Consider the following 2,846-nt stretch of genomic DNA (forward strand, 5'->3'; position numbering starts at 1 on the left):
CTCAGCTCTTGTGAGGCCCCATCTGCAGTACTGCGCCCAGGCCTGGGGTCCCCAACTCAGGAAGGACGTGGAGCTCTTGGAGTGGGTCCAAAGGAGGGCCACTAAGATGGTCAGAGGGATGGAGCACCTCTCCTATGAGGAAAGGTTGAGGGAACTGGGCTTCTTTAGATTGGAGAAGAGAGAGCTCCGAGGAGACCTCATTGTGGCCTTCCAGTACTTGAAGGGAGCAGGGGGGGGGACCGGCTGTTTACATGGGTTGATAGTGATAGGACAAGGGAGGAATGGTTTTAAACTAAGATTGAAGAGATTTAGGTTAGCTATCAGGAGGAAGTTTTTCACACAGAGGGTGTGTGTTCCGGACGCACTGGAACAGGTTGCCCAAGGAGGTTCTGGATGCCCCATCCCTGAGACATTCAAGGTTAGGCTGGATGTGGCTCTGGGCAGCGTGGTTTGGTGATTGGTGACCCTGCACATAGCAGGGGGGTTGAAACCAGGTGATCATTGTCGTCCTTTTCAAGCAGGTCATTTTATAATTCTATGATTGTATGAAAAGCAGATAATAAAACTAGTAAAGGAAACAAATGAGATGGCAAAAGTTGTTGAAGACTAGCTGGCTTCACTGAGCAGGGAGACAAGCTAGTCTGGGATGCTCTAGTTCAGTAAAAAGGTTATTGAGGAAGTGTGGCAGAAGTACTACTGCTTCTGAAGGACAGAGAAGGCAAACAGAAACTTTTTTTTGCTTCTCAAAACACAAGTCCATGGACATCAAACCAACTTAACAGGTGGCTGATACAAAACAAGTGAATGCAAATAATACATTGCTGAACTGTGAAATTCTAAGACCCAGAGAATAGTAAATACCAATTCATGGCAATCAAATCCATGCGAGCTCAAAAATGCTGCTACAACTGCCAGACAGTGAAATTCTTAAACTGGGGGAAGGTGGAATACAATCTAGACAAGTGTTAGCGTACACAATATTTATACTAATTTTTCAAGTAGTCTGCTACTAGTCATAGTTACAAATACTAAGACACAGTGACCAATAATTCAATCATATACAGCTCTGTTTTTATGTTGGGTATCTCTATGCTTTTTGAGAACAAAAGCAATATTTTATCAAGAAAGATATTGTTAAGAGAACTAGAAGAGCATCTGAAAAAAAAAAGTTATTGAAATAACACAGGTATGGATTGTTGAGGATTTGGGGGTTAGTTTCAGTATAGCTTCAGCTGAATGTTCAGCTCCACTTGTTTACTTGGATTCCTGCCTTCAAAAAAAATGTATGTGTGGGAGGGGGGGGGTGAGGGGGTGTATTCTCCTTTTGATTTTTTCCAGAAATTTGATTCTAACTCATATTTCATGTATGTTACTTTACTGTTTTTTTTGTTGTTGTTTGGTTGGTTTTTTTTTGGAAGTCTGCAGGAGCTCATGACTGGTCTAGCAAAAGTTCTGGACAATCTGGCAGAATTCCATCTCCACAGAAAGATGTGAGACTCACATTTAAATTCTGGAGTGAACAGCACCATAGTTACATATTCTAAAGTTACACCAAGTAATTGCGAACACAAATCTTTTTTGATCTTTTGCTTAAGAGGTAAATGGAAGCTTAATTTCTAGTATTTCTCAGCTTTTGCAGAGACATTCTAGGAGGCTCAATTTTAAACAAGATTAAACATGTTCACAGCTGAAATCTAAATGGGTTCTGCATCCCTGTTGAAATGTTCTGCTAATGTTTGATCCTTAATACAGTCTACACTCTGCCCACAGCAAATGTTCCTCCCAGCTGCTGTTCTTTCCAATTAACAGAAAGGGGAAGAAGAATTGAGGTACTGTTCTATCCAAACATGTTGAAGCCAAGAGTACATAGCTGCCATTCAAATGCAGTGGCCTATAATAGATTGGGTAATTGCCTGCCCATATATTCAGAACTCATTTTGCATGAAAATAACATCCACATTTTTAGAAATATTTTCCTGATCATTGAGTGCTTCTAATTTCCAGTCACTCAAATAAGCTTTCTCCTCCTTTCCATTTTGGAGAATTCACTCTGAAAAAGATGAAAAAATGAGGATTTTTTTCCATCATTGTCCACTGTTCAATCATAAGTATGAGTTTCATCTTGAAGTGAAACAGGGAATGCAAAAGCCCTACTATCATGCCAGAATCAATCTGCTCATCCACAAATTACCATAGGTAGGTCCTTACATTTCCATCTGATGCATTTCAAAATTTCTATTACCTCTTGCCATTTGCCTATTTCATCATTCTGCATTACTTGAACAATTAGGAGTAGAATGGAATCTCTGTTTCCAAACACTGAAAAAAACACCAAAACTCTTTCAAATCAAGTTCGTAATAAATCAGTTTTTCCTTCAGCTTTTAGCTGCATTTTCAAAACTTCAAAACCAGCCATTTTCAAACTAAATTCTTTCCATACGGTTGTACATGAGAAAACATCTAGAACTCATCAATGTCACTAGCTGAAACTGTAATAGGAGAGACAACATAACAATGTTTGATCAACTTTGTCCTATCTGATTTTTCAATTTCACTCAGTAGCCTTGCAGACATTTCTACTTCATTTTTGGCCTTGTGAGTTAATAGGAACAAATTTTCAGAAGGCTAGGCAAAAGCTTTTTGCCTTTCAGACCAGGGTCTTTTCTTGTGGCCATTTGAGCAGTACAATTGACCAATGCAGTGTAGTAGGCAAGCATGAATTCCTCTGAGTGTGTTCTAAATTACCCAGTGCAAGCTTGTGATTGCAATTTGTCAACACTCAATCTATAAAAGTGAAAAACTATAAATACAGGCATAAGGAAAAAGAAAAAGAAAAAAAGAAAAAA

At 39.2% G+C, this 2,846-nt stretch overlaps 1 protein-coding gene across 1 annotated transcript in view; it reads right to left on the reverse strand.

The window, feature by feature from the left end:
- Positions 1 to 2,846, reverse strand: part of THBS4 (thrombospondin 4) — a 1,064,342-nt gene that overhangs the window by 345,619 nt on the left and 715,877 nt on the right. The gene's annotated exons all lie outside the window — the stretch shown is intronic.

Source organism: Meleagris gallopavo, chromosome Z (genome assembly GCF_000146605.3).
Source record: "Meleagris gallopavo isolate NT-WF06-2002-E0010 breed Aviagen turkey brand Nicholas breeding stock chromosome Z, Turkey_5.1, whole genome shotgun sequence".
Taxonomy (NCBI): domain Eukaryota; kingdom Metazoa; phylum Chordata; class Aves; order Galliformes; family Phasianidae; genus Meleagris; species Meleagris gallopavo.